Consider the following 20560-nt stretch of genomic DNA (forward strand, 5'->3'; position numbering starts at 1 on the left):
TCCCTCTTTACATAATGCTGTTGTAGAGTAAAATAGAATAACGAAAATTATTGTAGCACGCGAGGCGCATGTTCACATGAATTATACTATAATATAATTTGTCTACTGGGCTACTAATTCGTGCTTTATCTCCATAATAGGGGATGGAATGTCAACTTCAGGAAGTTAGTGTATTTTACTTACCCCCAAGTGGTAGTACCTTATTATTATTACTTTTTTTCTTATTATTTACTTTGGAGAGCAGTAACCTTCCCACAACTGTCTGTAGACAGAGAAGGATGATACAGATGTGGGACGTTGTGAGCACACACATCTCCTTCTCCTAATTTATAATTTCTATTGTTTTTTTATTATTTGATTATTTATGAATTTCTTCATGTGAGACAGGCGAACGGAGGCTAAGACTGGTAGACGGTGTATTCCCACCGCAATGTGGGTTCTACTTCTTCAGTCACTTTCAAAACATTGGGTAAATTTTATATTCCAAATTATTGCCTATACCCTTGGGATCCTTTTCATTTGTGTAGCGTTTTTATTTTTGTTTAAGCTTGGTTTCTTGATTAGAAATATGTGCATACATTATTAATACTTTTACTTTATACGGTGATCGGGAGCGAAAGCTGCTGTTACTGGATATAAATAACGTTTCATAAGAATAACCTCATTGTAATTATCTGTCAGTGAAATAAAAGTATTTATTTTATCACTTTGGAACTACTTCTTAGGTTAAATTTATGTATACTTTGTTAAGAAGAGGTTTACAACAGTGAGAGAGAGAAAAATAATTTAAACATTATTTGACAAAAGTCTATACACTTAAAGAAATACAAACTCTGGATATGATGTCAATAAAAAATAGACAAATATTAATTTCATTCAAAGTTTGCTCTCTAAGCTCATTTTTAGGTAATGTCTGCTGATATATAACAGTTCAGCAAACATCACTTTAAGAAAGGATTTGGCTCGAAATGTGTGAAATCAAAGTTTTCCTGCTTTAAGTAACATCGTAGCTAGTGCTTTTATTTCTTTAGACATTATTTTAACATATTTTGGAAATCGGCCAGTTAGCAGCAACTTAGTACCTACCATCCACGCAACTGGAATGACTGTCACTTTCAAAACATACCCACAGCGTGTTGGGAATATTTTGTGATGACGCACGGATTCGTACCCAGCTCGACTACAGGGCATTACAGAACAAATTTGCACTCCTTCTGGCTTGTTATTATCACTTGTGAAAACATGCTTTGACTGTCACATAAATTTTAGTTTTATAGAAGGAGTTTTGTGACACATTCTGCGTACTGATTATTGAAAATTCGAGCAACAGAATAACAATGTAAAGAAACCTTTACTTTGATCTCCAAGTATTGTCAAGAGACAGAAATTTGCTAAAAAGTAGAAAAAACTGGACTGTTGGTGATTGAAAAAGTGTGTTATTGAAGGATGAGTCCAAGTTTGAAATATACTCTTCAAAACAAGAAACGTAAAAGGGAAATTTTTGTTATTTTAAAGAGAAATATATGTAATAACGTTACAAGCTCAGAGTATGTGATGTTACACGTGTTAAGGCACTGATTGTCAGACCAAAATGACAATAAAAGTTGTGCACTTTGAAAACGGAGGAAAACATCGGATTTTTCGGCAAAACGCATGCGTGTCCAACAAATTTGTTTGAGAGATCTGCATGTTCTGCAAGTGCAACATGAGCAAAATCCCTATAAAAGTGACGGGTTCTCGGTTTCCATAGCTCAGTGTTACGCCACCGACACGCAATACAGTTACGCCAAGACTGACTGAAGCACAACGCAACAACGCCATTGGTCGCTTGGAAGCAGGCGAATCTCGATCAGATGTTGCCAGAGCTGTGAATGTCTACCCAAGCACCATCACAAGACTATGGAATCGTCACCAACAACATGGATCAACTCGTGACCGTCCACGATCTGGCAGACCTCGTGTGACCACGCTCGCACAAGATCGCAACATCCGGTTACGTCACCTTCAGGATAGGATCTCTACTGCGACGTCTACTGTCTCAACCATACCAGGGCTGCGTAGGATTTCCGATCAGACCGTATGCAACCGTCAACGAGATGCAGGAATCCGACCTCGACATCCAGTCAGAGGCGTCATCCTCACCTAGCAACATCGTCAAGCACGGCTGCGGTGGACTCGGGCACATCGGGTATGGCCTCATCGACAATGGAGGCATGTTTCGTTCAGCGATGAATCACGTTTTATTCTTTGTAGGCAGGATGGAAGGACCCGTGTTTACCGTCGCCGAGGTGAACGTTTTGCAGCAAACTGTGTGCAGGATGTTGACATATTTGGTGGTGGCAGCGTCATGATGTGGGCTGCCATCGCCTACAATGCCAGAACAGACCTTTTGCACATTCGAGGGAATCTTACGGCTCAACGATACGTCGACGAGATTCTTAAGCCCCATGTGCAACCCATCATGGTGAACGTCAACGATGTTTTTTCAACATGACAACGCCCGTCCTCACACAGCCCGACTCACCACTGTCTTCTTCAGACACCACAACATCAACGTTCTTCCCTGGCCCTCCAGATCACCAGATTTAAACCCCATCGAACATCTTTGGGACGAGTTGGACCGACGTCTGCGACGGCGACAACCTCAACCGCAGACTCTACCTCAGCTTGCAGCAGCTTTGCAGGCTGAGTGAACAGCCATTCCACAGGATGTGATTCGTCATCTCATCGCTTCCATGGGCAGGAGATGCCAAGCAGTTATTGATGCTCACGGGGGGCACACTCGTTTTTGACGTTGAGTGACGTTAAACTTCACCTAGTTAGCGTGGACTTCGCCTTTGCAGACTTTGGATGTTCAGCAGTGAATGTGCAAAGTTTCACACATGTCATACAGAACTACCTAGAATAAACTTGTTAACAATTTGTCTCATATTTTGCCTTTTGCGTTTCTTTTTTTGAAGAGTATATTTGGTTCAAAGTATAGGTTGTACGTCTAGTGGAAGAAAGATAAAAGATAGTTATCTCCATGCATAGCACCTACCATGAAGCATGGGGGAAGTCAGTGTGGTGGCTTGAGGGTATTTTTCTGCTGAGGCAACAGAAGATACTTACAAAATAGTTGGAATAATGGACCAGTGCATGTATCATCAAATGCTAATCCGTCATGGTATACCCAGTGATTTGTTTATTGTTGGTAATGGATTCAACTACCAAGAAAATAATTACCTCAAACATTCATCCAACCTGTGCAGAAATTATTCAGCTAAGAAACAAGCTGTTAGAGTCATTCAAATGATGTAGTAACCATCACAGAGCCCTGATCACAACCAAGTTGAGCGGATCTGGGATTTCATAAATTAAATGCTCGACAAGTCATAAATTACTTTCTAAAAAATTTATGTATTCTAATACACTTCCATAATATTTACTTGGAGGTAACTTTTATTTTTTTTCTAATTTTTAATTTTGTTTTAACACTTTTTCACAGTACTGAATATCAATAACATTCTCATAAGAATTTTTGCTAAATACAATAATCGACAGAGCTTTCAACAGCACTAACTAAACTATTTAGCTATCATGCAAAGCGATTCATTTATTACTGTTGGCATCACAGAAAAATAAATAGATCTGGAGTAAAATCCCAAAAGATACTTTGATTAAATGTGTTGCAACAATGCCTGAAAGATTGTTTGCTAAACTCATGAACTTCCACTGAGTTTCTATCGTACTACATATAAAGAATAATAAAATCTTTATGTTTCACCTGTGATATACCTTCCATTGTTTTTGAAAGGGACCTAACGTATAAATTTTGACTTTGTCCTAACACTTTTGCACAGTACTGTACAAGTTATAGAGATCTTCACTAAATCAGTGGTATGAAGTAATACAACTTAAATTTGACTTATAAATGAATGATACTTTTCTTATCTAGAACAACTTCATAGATAGTCTAAAATTTCTCTTTTTAAAAAATAATAATTTTTTTTTCCCTGAATCAAATTCACGTTGAAACACTGATAATATCAAAACATTGTCATTTGTAGACTTCAAATTACAATTGAAAACAATAGACTAGCACCTAAATGTTAATAAACATCATGTGCTAAATATATTTTTCATGGTTATCATCCACACTTTTCATCACAGGCTAAGCGTGTAACTGTTTGCACTACTAGTGAACATATATATATTAACAGGATTTATACTTTAACAACAACAAAAATAAATGCATCTAAAACACTAACTGAACTTGTGCGCATGTTAATAATAAATTATTAACTTAAACACTGTATTGAGAATACCTTCAAAAAGTATGAACGAATATAAATGCACACATGGAAAATCTTTTGTCAATAGTAAGTGCACAAAAAAAAGAGTAAATTAGAACAGTTTTAATTATCGCTTCAAATAGTTACCAAAACAAATGTTATTATAGTAGTGACTGAAAAAACCCTAGGGTCAGACATAAAGGACTGTTTAGTGTAAGTAATAATTCATTGATATCGAGGCTATCGTACGTTGTGTGCAATTTACTAATTTCGAGGCTATAGAGATTTCTGAAGGCTTAAGTGATAGACGTATAAATAACGACGACCAGAGGAGCGGAAACAGTAAGTAAAACGGACGTTACGGGAAAGAGAAGTTCGTGAGAGAAAAGTTAAAAAGAGCAAAGTTAGTCATTGTAGGAGTGAAAGGCTTAACGGTTGATATGTTAAGAGTGAGATTAAAAGTTTGAAGGATATAAGGAGAGTAATTTGTCTTGTTAAAAGACATTGTAACCTAACTGAGCCCGCATTTATGAACTTCAACGAAAAAGCAGACGATTATTGGAAATACAGGATACAATTGCGGTAGATCATGTGACAGCCTAAGTGAATTACATATGGAAACTATTGAAATGTATATATAAATAATTTAAAAAATTATTCGACTTGTCAACTGAATTATAGAACAATTGAATTGGCCTAAGTGGACTTTTGACAAAAAGAAGAGAACTTGTGTCTAAGGTACAACTATTTTGTATATATATTCAGCTTGTTTCAAGTATTATATTATTTTTAAAAACGTTCATACTCTAGAATTTATTATCAACAAATCATAGACAACTATTGTAGAATAATCCTTTGCCTAATACATCTATACACATACTTACTTTAATATATATACTACTAAAAAGTAGTTTCTGACATCTAGTAAAATATTACGAGATAAATTAGTAAAATTAGCACTTAAATCAAAAATGCGTAGCAAACCATTTCATAAATGCTCAGAACGTCAAGATAAGTTAATTAGAAAAGTGCACAGTGAAATACAAACTGAACATACCATTTTTGATACTGAGAGCCATTTAGAAGCAAACATTTTAGTGAACTATTATAATTTGTTAGAACGCAAGTACAGGGTATTCGTAAAGTCACTGTGCACTTATATATTTATTAACAGACATGTTTTAATATAGAATAAGGAGGTAAATGTGAATGACAATTATAAACAATGTTGAAAGTGACCCCGTTGTCATCAATACAGGCCTGGATCCTTATTTTTTTTTCTCTAAACACCGCTATCAGTTGCTGGCTTGAAATAGATTGAATAAAATATGATTACAAAACTGCAAAGTTCAAAACTTTATCTTTTGATCGAAAATGTAAAATAACGCAGAAACCCCTCTAGCAGCTTTACGCGAAATATAAACCAAACCAATCTATGTTTTATTTCGAAATGTGAGTTATATTCATCAGTAGGATTATATTATTAAAATATATATGGAGGGCTTGATTGTGTTTGTTTGTTTTGGAATTTCGCACAAAGCTACTCGAGGGAAGGCAGCTAGTCATCACCAGCCACCGCCAACTCTTGGGTTACTCTTTTACCAACGAATAGTGGAATTGACCGTCACATTATAACGCTCCCACGGCTGAAAGGCGAGCATGTTTGGTGCGACCGGGATTCGACTCCGCCACCCTCAGATTACGAGTTGCACGCCTTAACACGCTTGACGCGATGGGGATGCGAACCCGCAACCCTCAGATTACGAGTGGCACGCCTTAACACGCTTGGCCATGCCAGGCTCACTTGATAGTGCAGCAAAGATAACTTTAGTACAAGGTTACCATAACAGCAAATATACAACTTTTTGACAAAGTTTTGTAGTTATCATATACAGTATCTTGTTAGAACGTTCTATATTTGATACTTAAGTTTAAGTTCTCTTCATTACCCATTTATTCCTTCTCTAAACTTTGTTGATCTCAAAGTAGGTTACTCTCATCAAAATTGATCAAACAACTAAGATATAGTTCGGAGGTCTTTACTCGCAGCTTTTTTCACTATGAAGTAGTATAAATTATGTTACAGTGTTTAAGATAGGTTAAAATAATACTTAAGAATCATAGGTTGCTGAGACTCAAAAAAGGAAGACAATAGATTTCGTGGATTTTTTCTACTTTTTTGTGTATGCAAGCTAGTTACTAATTCACTAAAGAACTGATCTTGTTCGAGAATCAGTGTGAATAAATACGAATTTAACAAAAGATCCGACATTATTCAGGATAAATAGAAAATAAACAAGTAACGTGAGGTTGTAGTTCCATCTGCTAAGAGAAGCTCGGCCATAAAACACAACCAAAGTGTGGATCTAAGGTTGGTTTCGAATTTGCGTACTATAAGGGAATCTTCTTGAAACAACTAAATAAAATTCACGTTTATTAAGTGTTATGTTGAATCAAAGATAGATGTTAAGTAAAATATAATGCCCCCCTCCAGTGGCTCAGCAATAAATCTATAGACTTACGATGCTAAAAATCGGATTTCGTACGCATCGTGGGCATAGCACAGGTAATATATTGTGTAGCTATGTGTTTAACGACATACAAACAAATTAAGTAAATATTATGGTAAGAGATATCTCAAGAGGTAAAGACAGCGAGTGGTGCTTTTTTTGTAAAATCATTGCGACTTATTTACAGTTATCAAGAGGAACTAGAAATATATAAATAAATGATACCCATGAGAAAAAGAATGTGGGATTTGGTGGTTAAGATACTCGACTCGTAATCTGGGAGTCACAGCTTCGAATCATGTTGCTGAACATGTTTCCTTTCAGCCGTGGAAGCATTTTCTTGTGCCACTTAATCAAACTTTTCGTTTATAAAGAGTAGCCCAAGATTTAACAGTAAGTTCTGTTGACTAATTGTCTTCCTTCTAGTCTAATGCTTCAAAATTAGGGATAACTAACGCGAGTAACCCTGGAGTAGCTCCGCGCAAAATTCAAAACGAAAAACAAAGTGCTGTTTATGGAGTGATTAACGTCGCGTCCTTTTTTAACTTTGAAATATATTTCTTATTGCTGATATGATGTTTTTAAATTTTATTCAGAATAGAATGTAGTATGTTTTCAAATAACAAGTGTAAATGAACAAGTAGATGCAATTTGAAACATTTGAGTATATCGGGATATTTCTGTGCGACAGCTTTGAGCTCTCAAGTAATGTTTTCTCTCTGATTGGTCAACAGTTAGTTTCCAAGCTTACAGTGCTAAAATGCAGATTTGGCTGTCCGTGATATAAAGAGTGCATATGGCTTATTATGTAGCTTTGCGCTAAAAACGTCTTTTTTAAAGTATATCTTTTGTTCTTAACTCAAGTGTTTTGATGGAGTTGCTGTTAAGAGTTTTATTAAAATATCGTGCAACATCAGTTTTCTGTGAAAATATAGTAGTTTTAATTATAACAAAACCTTGACATTTTATACTAACTTCTATAATGTTATCATCATTACTTGGAGGTTTTTCATTGCAACTGGTCCATTTTGATAATTTGAGTTTAACATTATAATTTCAAACACTATCTCTGATATAAATAAATGCACTGTTTTACTTTCTCAAACTTGTCTTTAGTAACTTTATCAGTTGTGGGAGAAACAGATCTATGTATATTAAATTATACAGAATAAAACAAAATCAGTATCATTAGGATTATCTTTATTATTTATAGTGTTAGCATTCTTATTGTGTATTATTTTATCATAATGCGAAACACGACATAACAAAACAACTTTATGAGCTGTAAGCTTAGCATTATCAATACATTTAGTTTTATCAAAACCTTCAGCGATGTCGAGAAGACCCAGTTGTACAGAAAAATATATATGTAAAAACGGCTTGTTTGGGTTGAGAAAATTTTTTACGTAGAGGAGCGAACAACGTTTCGACCTTCTTCGGTCATCTTCAGGTTCACAAAGAAAGGAAGAGGTAACTGACCGGAAGCTGACCACATGTTTGAAATGGATTGTGTAACTGAGTTTCGGAATGTAGAGGGCGAGCTTAGATTTTGAATATATAATTTTATATTATTTATTTTATTATTATTTATTATATTATTTTTAATATAGGTATAAAGGTGTTCCTTTGTGTTGGTTTATTTTGGGCTTGAGTTGTTGTATAAGTAAGGCTTATTTAATTTTGCGTTTGTTTATGTTTGTTTCCTTATTTAATATTTGAGTGTTTTATATGGTTATGTTGTGTTTATTTGACGTGCAGTGTTCGAAAACGTGTGAAGGTTACTTTTTATCTTCTTTGAATCTGGTTTCCCTTTTTCTACTTGTTTCTCCAAAAAAAAAGTCGTGGCAGTTATCACATTGTATTTTATAAATAATGTTGGTGTGATGTTTGCCAGTGTAGTTTTTACATAGTATAGACCTCAGTTTTGTGCCTGGTTTTTGAATAAACTTGGTGTTAACTGGAATGTCATATTTTGTTACTATTTTTTGCCAAATGTTGGTTATTTTTCTGCTGATGTTGGGAATATATGGTTTGCAGCAGTATATGGTTTCGTGATTTTCTGATTCGTGAGATATATTTACTTTTGTTGGTTGATTTTCCTTTCTGTCTAGGTGTGTGCGTATAATGTTTTCTATGGTTTGTGGAGGAAACTTATTGATGTTGATGAAGTATTGTTTTATTTTGTCTAATTCATCGTTAATTTTATCTGGTGAGCATAGTTTTATGGCTGGGTTTATTTGATTTCTTAGTATGTTGAGTTTTTGTTTTGTTTCATGTGCTGAGTCCCGAAGAATGTGTAGTCCAGTATGGGTGATTTTTTGGTGAATTTCTGTTTTAAATTGTTTATCGGTTCTTGTAATTTTGAGGTTAGGAATGATATTTGATTGCTTTCTTCTTGTTCAATGTGAAGTTAATGTTGGGATTATAGAGTTAATGTGATTGAAAAAAATTAAGTGTGTGTTCTGTAGATGTGAATCCCGCAGCCGTGTCATCTACATATCTGTACCAGTATAGTGGTGGATGTAATGCTGTGTTAATTGCTTGTGTTTCGACTTGTATCATAAAAATATTGGCTAGAACTGGTGATACTGGGTTGCCCATGCTTAGGTCATTTGTTTGCATGCAGTTGTGGTTGTTGAACATGAAGTTTGTCTTCATCGTGGTGAATTCTATGAGGGTTGCTAACTGGTTACTGGGAATGTCTGTAAATGGGTTAGGGTCTCGGATATAGATTTCCAAGGCTATCTTGCAGGCTTCAGCGGTTGGAACTTCTGTAAAGAAGGATATAACATCGAAACTGGCCATTAAGGCTTTATGATTAAGTTGATTAAGATTAGACTTGAAATTAAAAGAGTATTTGATGAATGAGCTGGCTGATGTTACATATTTGGAGAATGCCCATGCTATGTATTTACCAAGATTGTAATTAAACGATTCATTTGTGGACATTATTGGTCGTAATGGACAATCTGGTTTATGAGGTTTCAGGATGCCGTATATTTGTGGTGTGCGTGAGTCGGTTTTGCGTAGGTAGGAATAAAGTGTTTGTGATATTGTGTTATTGGCAATAAATTCTACTATTCGTTGGTAAAAGAGTAGTTCAAGAGTTGGCGGTGGGTGGTGATGACTAGCTGCCTTTCCTTTAGTCTTACACTGTTAAATTAGGGACGGCTAGCACAGATAGCCCTCGTGTAGCTTTGCGCGAAATTCAAAACAAACCAAACCGGAAAGGGGAGGTACAATCCGAACGCTATGCCTGTTTTGCAGAACTATTCAGATGAGGGGAAGTAGAAAAATTTAGCATTGGAACACATCATCCGAATTAAGCAAAATAAATTGTCTTCTTAGTACAGCATGATACTCAATTTCCCGTCTTCACTCATTCATCAACTATGTTGTCTGGTTCTCAAGTTATAACATATATCATAACTATGTTCATATTTTATTGTGTTGTAGTATATACCATCAGGTGTAACTACGAGTTTGTTTCTTAATATCTATATATTTTTAAGAAAATGAAAACAGGACTCAGGAAATATCATATCCAATGTTTCGGGACTCCCTAAAATTCTGCTGGCTACCAAATATTGCAGAAAACATGCTCACCAGGATAATTGGGTTTTTACTGTATCTGTCATTGCTATAAAGTAAAGTAAAAACTGAGATTTATTGCAGTTAAATGCGGAACGTTAATTTGTTGAGCAATTCATTTATTTTCTAGTGATTAAGTAACTATCTCTAAAATATATATATTAACTATCTTATGTTAAGAAAATACTTGATTTAGATGTAACAGCAACCATGAATAAGAAATTTGTTCCGCAACGACGAGCGCCGTAAAAAGTACACTGTAGGAAACCTTTGTAGACGACCAGTTGACTAATACACGGGCCGCGAGAAAAGGGAGGAGGAGGGCACAGTTTGTGCAATTTTCTCAGGGCGCAAAAATGACTGGCTACAGCTCTGGTAGTGAGCTTCATCACAATATTCTAGACGTTGCTGTGAAGAAAGCTTATCATACTTCCAGTCAAGATGTATGGAACTTGCTTATATTTTTAATGTTAACATTCTTGGTCGAAATTTTCACCTACTGGCAAAATAAGCTCTATTCATATTTTCTATTATATTACTGATTGATGCAATTGTGCTTAAATGTTTAGCCTCTCTTTTTTTCGTACATTGCACCAACATGGTCTTGCAAAACTCGCTTAAAAGGCAGTTTCCACGGTAACGTGGTTTAAAGTGGTAACTTCATGTCATTCATTAGAGAAGCTTTTGGTCTAGAATATCTGCTGTTTGTGTTTATCCCTGAGATGGACCAACCTACCAAAGAGCCTCCATCTCATTGGGTTAGTCCTAGAACAATGGTTAACCAGCCACTCACAAATCCCAGTGTTGAAATGCATCCACACTAGTTTCCAGTGAGTGGGCAGGAGTATTTAGGTTTATTGTTGTGGTCTAGAGATCTGAAAGGATCCATCCATGTGATACGCACTGCAGAATGCCATTAACTCTTCCTGTATATAATCCAGAATGGGAGAAGTGAAGCATCGACATTTTTATGAACTGCTGGAGAACTTACATACTTTGCCAAGAAACAAAGTCGGGAAAGTTATTGGTACTACCTGTTGGGTTAGGAAGTCTCGGATAACCAGCAGCAAATAACGGTTACTGTGGCAAATTCTCCAGTAAGCTGACAGAGCCGAAGTTTAGATTGGCCATTGGTTCGTGAGAGCACAACAAAAAACTGCTAACACCAAATATTTTGATGGTCAACTTATCTTTATCAAGGCTGGTTTGAGTTTAGTACATGCCACTGGTGGTGCAAAGGCGAGAAGTTGAGTTTCTGGTAAACTCAGAAATGGAGGATAGATCTGACCAGTTTATACCAATTTCATCTTGACAAATTGTAATAGACTAGTTAGAAGAGAGGTGAACCTCTGGCTCTATCTAGCAGGTGTCACTCACAGAATAAAAACAATTATTTTGTACATGGAATCTAGAATTGGTTTGACCATCACAATTACCTGTGCAATAGGAAAAGTCCTACATTACCAGTCAATTCGAGCAGAAAAACAATTTATTGGATGAGTGTATACAGCAAAGGCAATAATAGTATCTTCATGCACGTGGTGTTTCTTGGTTTAATCCATATGAATTCTAATTTTTCAGTGGCATGTAATGCAGTTAATAGAAGCCACGTACAAAACAAGTTGTTTCCTGTCCATAAAGAAAGCAACATTAACTCAAATAATGATCTATCTTGCAAGAGGTGAACTTCCAGCAATGCTTTATAATTACTGGTGTTATCTGTTCATTTTTATGCTGGAAGATTATAAGCACAGTAAAAGAAATTAAGTAACTGACAGTAGCAGTAATATTAAGATTATAGCAGTTGCAACACAGTTAAAAGAAAATATGAGTTGCTGACACATTGAGGCAATTGATTGGGGATTGTGCTAACAATATAAAACAAATGCAGCAAAAGAATCTCAGTGACCTATTGAGAAAATATACCAATTTGTTTCTGCAAACAAATCACTAATTTGGTAAAAAATTCATGACTCAGAGCCATATAGATACAAAAAATACAAGTCCAATAAAGAAACCTCTGTGCCAATTCCTTTAGTGCTCTAGAAAGATCACAAGCATTGGAATACATTGGATGTCATGGGAATGAGTCGTACAACCTTCAGAGAATGTAAGATTAGTTTCAGTTGTAAATGTCGTAAAAAGAAAGGAACACCAACATTCTATGTTAATTTTAGAAGAAAGGGTTAATGTGGTAGCTTATGATTATACCTTTTCTTTCCCATGAGCAAATGAATGTTTGGATGCAACAGAAAATTCATGTTGGTTCAGCAGCCTGGTTTTAGCATCAGAATATTAGTAAGTCAAGCTGGGCAATAAAAGCAGGTCTAAGTACAAGAAGTGGCTTATATTAATTTCATATTATGCTATTTATTCTGTATTACATATTTACTCATTTTCAAGGAGCTGGTGGGATTTATATTTAAAATACTTCAATGGGGAAAATGCGTGGTTTATGTTAACAATATTTTGATATTTGGCTGCACGTTTGAAATCGCATTTTAAGAAACTTACAGTGGCATTCCAGTGCATATGAAAAGAAAGCTTGCAATAGAAATCAGGAAAGTGAACAACACACAGTGTTCACTAACGTGAACAGGTGTGGTGTTTCTGAGTCACAGTGTGGGAAAAGATAGAGTCCCCAGTGGACCTGGCCAAGACAGCTGAAATGAAGGATATTACCATCTAGTAACTGTCAAACTCAATTCATTTTTATTTCATACTTCACTAAATATATAATTAATTATAAATATGGGGCAAATCAACACTTTTGGACTCCCTTTTTGACATAAAGATCCTACAAAGATTGATGTAATATCTAGTAAGCACCAAATAATACACTCTATAGATTGCTTTTCGGTCAACAGTTTTTCCAACTAACTATTTGATTACCATACCTAACTATCATACAAATAATAATGTAAGTGCTTTACTCCACCTCCTTTCACATGAGTGCTCACTTTCTAGAGTTCAATTTCAAGCCTGCATTTCTTAAATGCTGAAATGCTATTCTCAGATTCTGCCTCAAAAGTGAGGCCAAACCTCGAAACATCATCAACATGAACAAGGCATCTCACACATTACTTTTAGTGTGAACTCTGTCAGCTTTTCAAAGGTAGCTGAAGCATTACACAGACTGATAGTATGATGTGGAATTTAGGTAAGGCATATCTCATGCTAAAAGCAGTTTATGCTCTGTTTCTGTTGTTAGGTTCAAATTGCCAGTATTAATACACCAAATCTAAGGTATTAAACTAATGAAAACACTTCATTGCATCGAGACATCCATCTGTCCATGATAATGAGAATGCATATATAGAAATTACCTCATTTACTCGTCAGAACTCTATGTTGAACCTAGGCATACCTTCATCTTTCTGACAGTTACCACTGAAGATGACCAAAACACTTTCAATGAGTTTTATCATACCCTCCTACAATATCCAATATATTTCAATGCTTGAATCGTCAGTGTTTATCCCAGGCAGATATCTGTTCCAACAAGCACATTGGTATATTCACCCACGTTGTTGAGTTCTTCTCACGGTACTTGGTTAAAAAAATTCCCTACAGTCATAAATAAATAAATCAGATGTGTTAATAGCTGTACATTTGCTTCTAGCTACGACACAACAGATGTGCCCCTTATACTATTGTTAACATAGGTCACTTCCACATTTCTAACTGTACTTTTGACCTTTCCGTCACCCAGCTGAATAGACAATGTTCAATAATTGTAAAGTAAAAACCAAAACTAGAACTTCATCTATTATCACATGGATCACCCACTGCTAAGTAAGTGCTGCTATCGTCTTGAAATAAAACAGTCTACACTACATGGCCAAAAGTATGTGGACACCCCTTCTAATTAGTGGGTTCGGCTATTCCAGCCACACCCATTGCTAGCAGGTGCATAAAATCAAGCATACAGCCATGCTATCTCCACAGACAAACATTAGCAGTAGAATGGGTCGTACTGAAGAGCTCAGTTACTTTCAACGTGGCACTGTCATAGGATGCCACATTTCCAATGAGTTAGTTCATCAAATTTTTGCCCTACTAGAGCTGCCCTGGTCAACTGTAAGTGCTGTTATCGTGACGTGGAAACATCTAGGACCAACAACAGCTCAGCCAAAAAGCAGTAGGCCACACAAACTCACAGAACGAAACCGCCGAGTCCTGAATCGCATAGCGCGAAAAATTGTCTGTCCAGAGTTGCAACACTCACTACCGAATTCAAACTGCCTCTGGAAACAATGTCAGCACACGAACTATTCGTCGGGAGTTTCTTGAAGTGGGTTTCTATGGACGAGCAGCCACACATAAGCTAAGATCACCATGCACAATGCCAAGTGTTGGCTGGAGTGATGTAAAGCACACTGTCATTGGACTCTGGAGCAGTGGAAACAGGTTTCTGGAGTAATGAATCACGCTTCACTATCTGGCGGTCTGACGGACGAATCTAGCTTTGGCTAATGCCAGAAGCACACTACTTGCCTGAATGCATAGTGCCAGCTGTAAAGTTTTGTGGAGGAGGAATAATGGTCTGGGGCTGTTTTTTATGGTTTGGGCTAGGTTATTTAGTTCCAATGAAGGAAAATCTTAATGCTACAGTATACAATGACAATCTAGAGAATTGTGTGCTTCCAACTTTGTGGCAACAGTTTGGGGAAGGCTCTTTTTTGTTTCAGCATGACAATGCCCATGTGAACAAAGCGAGGTCCATAAAGAAATGGTTTACTGAGGTTGATAAAAAAAATCGTCCTGTTTGTCGCCACAATAGGGTATTGCCTCTGCTCATGCTTCAGTGATCATATCGAAAGCAAAACACATGCATGAACTTGGGATTCATGCAGAACAGTGATTATGTAAGACGAAGGAAACTTAACGGTTTCATTACAAATGAATGATTGTTTGTTTGTTTGTTTTTTGAAATTTCGCACAAAGCTACTCGAGGGCTATCTGTGCTAGCCGTCCCTAATTTAGCAGTGTAAGACTAGAGGGAAGGCAGCTAGTCATCACCACCCACCGCCAACTCTTGGGCTACTCTTTTACCAACGAATAGTGGGATTGACCGTCACATTATACACCCCCCACGGCTGGGAGGGCGAGCATGTTTAGCGCGACGCGGGCGCGAACCCGCGACCTTCGGATTACGAGTCGCACGCCTTACGCGCTTGGCTATGCCAGGCCACAAATGAATGAATGAATAGTTGAATAAACTGATAATTACAAATTATTTAGAAGCTGAGAAGTGGAAAACACACATTTGTATAATACACAGTGTGATTAATGAAAATAAATGTATTTTTATTCTACCACAATTAGCGAAGCACGATTGTTAAAATTTGAAAAGAAATAAATATAATTCACATTGCTTTTGTGTTAATTATTTCTGTTTGAGCCATAGTATTTGCATATGTACAAATATTGTTTTCGTATCACTTGTATGGGTGTGATAGAGTGATATGATGGGGCGTTCGTGCTTTGGTAATTTAACTTGAGAGGAAAGATTAGCCTATGCAATTTAATTTTTGTATAACTTTATTTTAAATTAAGCTTTGTAATGGATTTTCAGTTTTAAATTCTAGTTTTTGTTTAATTTGACATACAAATAAAAGAGGTCAATGGGAGATGGACTCTTCCTTATTTTATAGCAGTATTAGTAGGCAGCCTAATCTTTTAGAACCCAAATGTTTACGATAGGTCTATATGACTTGTAAGCTGTAACGTTTTACTTCTGATACAGGTAATAACAAATATTCGTATCTAAATAAAGGGCACATTATACTATAGTTGCATAAATTCGTAAAACGAAATGCAGGGCTTCCTAGCTATTAGTTCTTTGGTGAACGGAAAGTATCTGTGGGTTATTTTTAGTTAATTATGTTTAAATATACGTATATTGATATTAACAATATCACCTCTACTAATAGTAATAGTAGAGATAGTATTAGTTTTTATTTATTTATGGGTGTGTGTTGTAGCTTTAGCTTTACACGAGCATCAGTCTCATTCAAAGTTTTCGTAAGGTAAATTATGACAAATTATTTGTTGCTGAATCTTTATTGTTGATTGCTATCGTGGTAATGAATAGGACCCTAAGTTGACGAAATGAAATTGAAAAATTATGAATAATTACATAAATTGTTACTTATAACTATAAATGATATATTTGCTTTCTTTATATTACTATTTAGTATTTATACAATAACATCTAAGATTCAGTTACTTTCTTATTAATGCTTTCAGAAAGTTAGGTATTTGGCATCTAAAAGTTATATAATGTGTTTTATAACCCACTGTGTGAAGTTTTATGACAAAAATCATGAAATAATGTTGGCAGTGTAATAATAAATTTTGTTTTTGTTTTCAATTACTGTACCAGAAAATTAGTAACACAAGTCAGGGCAACAAGTTTGTAATTATTCAGAATACTAACATAACTTAAGTGTTATATACATATGTATATATTTTGTTCAAACATATCAGTATGATGGATTCTTTCATCATTACAGTAATGAGAAGGTTGAGGATTTAATTGTTGAAAGGAAATATAACAGATTTATAGTTAGTGAAATTAAAGGGAACTAGCTCAACATATAACATTTATTCTGACAAGTAAACATGAGGAAACATAAAAACTGATTAATGAACAATGAGTGAATAAGAAGTACAGCTCTAGTACAACTGGGACAAATCTTTGTGAAAGCATCAAAACATCTCAATTTATATTATCTCTGTACTTTACCATTAAAAAATTTGATTTCATCTATCCAGAAGTATTTTTGTTGTATATAGCAGTTGCAAAGCAATTTCACACTCAATGTTTTGGTGTGTATATCTGATGAAACAGCCAGTGACATTCTTGCCTTACTCATGCCACTGAAAGTAATATCGAGGAATTATCACATGATCTGCCCTGATTTTGTGGGTTCAGAACTAGAACTAACTATTGGGAAATCTAAATTGTTTGATTTTGTAAGATATTCTACAAGATGGTATGATATGTGATATTTGAATACTATAGACTTTCATCATTTCACATTTAATACTTGTATGAAACAGTACAACTTCACCAAACAAGCATAAACACACACCTTCCTCTGAACTATTTATCAAGGTAGCTATTGCAAGAGGTCTCTAATTTGGTATGTCTGTAAACTTACCATATCAAAATTGGGTTTTGATATCTGTGATGAACAAAGCACAGGTAGCCCTTTTGCTTAGTCTTATACTTGACTACAAACAACCAACCTCTCCTTAATTATATATGCTATTGTTTGAGTTGCTAAAAGCATCATGTGCTCTCCATTATTGGAGTTCATTGTATTATCAAAGATGTTGTGATAGAAACAGTGATTTGTTCTACAGGGGAGTCATGTGATAATCACAGGATTGTGACACCCCTCATTGAAAATGGGAGTAACACCAGTCAAGGAAAAACAATATTTTTTCTTTACATTATATAGATTGAGAAATTGATAGGATTTTAAGAACCTAAGCTTTTATTACAGGATTAAAGCCTTTAAATATTTGATTCAATATAGCTTGAAGTACAGATACAGCTGACTAGAGGTGGATTGTTAATGTATTTGCTAATCTATTTGTATACCTCAACTCCCTATAACTAGTACAAGCAAAAGCAAAAATGTCATGTATTATCTACCTTCTAACTTTTCTAACCATTGCACTTTTCTAAAAAAAAAAAATACATTTTCTGTTTAAAAAAATTTCTAGATTGATAGCTGGTGTATCACAAATGTAGAGTAAATACCATTACATGACTGCTTTTGATTGTTTTCAAAATTTGTAGTAGTCCTAATAAATAGTTTTAAAGTATTTTTGAGTTAAAACTGTTTAACTACTTAGAGCTAATTAATATATACATTTGTCTTAAAATTTTGCTCCAAAAATATTTGAAAAGTTAGAGGAAATCTAATCATCATATATGGCAGTTAGAGTAAGTTTTGTTCATCCTAAAGTGTTGTATGTGGACATATAAATTTAAAAATATTACACAATCTGTAACAACTTGAAAATAACACTGAAATGATATTATCTCATTCTGAAAGTTTCTCCTTAATTTTCTGTAAAACTACTGTGATAAAAATACTGAATGTTTGTTGATGAAAATAAATGTATTACTTTGGAACATTTTCAAACAACAAATTTTTGTTTCAATTTTGTACATTTCTTCACTCTGAAACATCAAGAATAACAATTAATACTTTGAAAAAAGGTGTTTTGGCATCAACTTAAGCATGTATCATATGTAAGTTAGTTGAAACTTGAATACTTTCAGTGTTGGAAATAAACTTATTTTTTAAACCCTATGTAATTATCAATAAATTATTTTCACAAAAAATAAGAGAAATGACAAAGCTTTCTAGATGGAATACTTATGTTAAATGTTTCAAATTATGTCATTGTCAGAGATGTGTGTTGAACAGAGGTGATCCGCGATTTTGCTTATGAGAGCTCCACACTAATTAGAACTGTAGTAGCACTATTGACAATTCCATGAAACTTTGCTTCCCCCCCCCTTTTTTCATTGTAACTTAACACCATTAGTGAGGTTAGTAATCATTAAGTGTATTTACAAAATTGTTATGAGTAGTTAAGTTGGGATACTGTCTAGCAAATTCAAAGCTTGTGTTTTATTTCTAGAAATGTGATTTGATATGAAAATAAAAATGTTTAAGATAAACATTTAAAATTTTGTAGTTAAAATTAAATGGTTACAATTATCTTTTAGAAAAAAATTTAAAGCATGCACCTAAAACTTTTATAATTTGGCATTCATAAGCAAGATGCCTGTTTTCTTAAGTTATCACTTGTGCAGTTATAGCATTTTGTCTGCTTTAACAAAAAGTTCTTTTACTAATAACCTTGATGAACACTAATCTGCAGAGTAAAGGTGGTTGTTTTTTAACTTTATTGTCAAAATTTCCAAATCTTCCAATATTCACTACAAATTCTGAAAAACAGTTTTATGAAAAAAACTATAGTCTAGAACACACACACACACACACACACACACACACACACACACAGTGTTAGTGCCTGGCAAAAGCCAAGGTACAAAAAGTTACTGTGGCCACACTTTTAATTGACATTCATAATATTGTATACATGTAGAAATTGCCAATTAATGTTGGCTTACATGTTACTCAGATTGCTATATATCTTGCAGCTGTGTTGACTTTAGAGAAACTGAAAATAAAAACTTCTGCTGTAACTAATAAACCAGTAAAATAGGATAATTGACATTTAAACATTAAATTGGTCTTTTTGATACTGGTGGATATGTTTTATTAATTTCTAGGAAAAAAAGTTTTGTCCCCCAGCATTGTGCCTCTTTTTATATATAGACCAAAATTTTATAGAAGGGCTAGGGTTTTTACCCCCTTTGGGACTGTTCCATAAACCAAAATCTGCTTATATATCATTAAGTAAATTATTAGTTTCTGGAACAACTTGTATGGATCCCCTATTCCCGTTTCCTAAATCTCTGGTTATACAATACGAAAGGATAAGAGTTTGGTCACTATAAATTAGAAACATAATGTAGTGGATAAAAACAGTATTGTGCTTTATTTGATATATAAGTAACCAGAAAGTTGGCAATGAGTGCTACCAGCTATTGTCTTCTCTCTAGTAAGCAGTTAAAAATTAATGCCAGTGGTAGGTAGCTTCAGTAGTTTTGCAATAAGAAAGACAAAGGGTTAGTTTAGTTGCAATGGGAATTAAACCAAAGAACCTCAAATCACAAAATGTCTTCCTGACCCACCCAGTGTATGGGTTTCGGCTTAACAACAAATAAACACGGTGGCATTATTTCAATTACTTAAATGTTGGGAATAATTAAAAACAATAAATTATAGAAAATTCTAATTTCAGTTAGTTGATTTCTTTCATGAAAGTTAAGGTAGTCATAATTTCAATAAGCTGAGTGTTGGAATAATCAGAAACATCATTTTTGGTAAATTGATTATTTCATAACATTAATTAATTAATTTGTAATTTTGATTAATCAATTAGTTTGAGACACTAAAGGATATAATTTCTACTTCTAGGTAACTGATTAGTCAATTTAGTTGCTCAATTTCTAGTGTTCATTGCTTTTTTTTATTACTCCAGTTTTAATTCCATTTAAGCCCTGCATTAGTAAGCTATTGAATG

At 34.7% G+C, this 20560-nt stretch overlaps 1 protein-coding gene across 1 annotated transcript in view; it reads left to right on the forward strand.

Moving 5' to 3' along the window:
• Positions 1-15791: 15791 nt before the first annotated feature.
• LOC143233263 (lysophospholipase D GDPD1-like) overlaps positions 15792-20560 on the forward strand; it is a 74787-nt gene continuing 70018 nt past the window's right edge. Inside the window, exon 1 of the mRNA XM_076469285.1 lies at positions 15792-16124. The gene's annotated coding sequence lies outside the window, so the exon portion shown is untranslated. The remainder of the gene's footprint in view (positions 16125-20560) is intronic.

Source organism: Tachypleus tridentatus, chromosome 1 (genome assembly GCF_004210375.1).
Source record: "Tachypleus tridentatus isolate NWPU-2018 chromosome 1, ASM421037v1, whole genome shotgun sequence".
Classification (NCBI taxonomy): Eukaryota; Metazoa; Arthropoda; class Merostomata; order Xiphosura; family Limulidae; genus Tachypleus; species Tachypleus tridentatus.